Raw genomic sequence first — 494 nt, 5'->3', positions numbered from 1 at the left:
GGGGGTCTTTAAGACAAAGCTAGACAATCACCTTGCTGGGGTTGTTTGACCCCAGTACTCTTTCCTGCCATGGCAGGGGGTCGGACTTGATGATCTGCTCAGGTCCCTCTGACCCTACTAACTATGAAACTATTTAGAAGTTTGTACAATAAAGGCCAGCTATTGAAACTTTAATCACTCACTTAAGACATGCATGTTAGATACTGTGTTCAGGCATATGAATACGGGCTTGATCTTCAGATAGGCTGAGCATTAATAATTCTTATGGATAGCAATGAAAGGTACAGGTAGCTAATATTTCTGAAGAATCAGGCCATTCATTTATGATCCTAAGTACAATTATACAGCCTTCTCAGAGGAGTTTTCCATCTATGGACTTCTCTGTGAAATCCTATGAAATATGAACTTTCATTTCAAAAATTATTCTGGCACACATCCAGGAGGGGCCAGCAGGGAACCAGCATGGGTTCATCAGCGGCAGGTCCTGTCAGACC

The sequence above is a fragment of the Gavialis gangeticus genome, unplaced genomic scaffold, assembly GCF_001723915.1.
Source record: "Gavialis gangeticus isolate Ggan-Ray unplaced genomic scaffold, GavGan_comp1, whole genome shotgun sequence".
Classification (NCBI taxonomy): domain Eukaryota; kingdom Metazoa; phylum Chordata; order Crocodylia; family Gavialidae; genus Gavialis; species Gavialis gangeticus.
Note: the sequence above shows the minus strand (reverse complement) of the source record.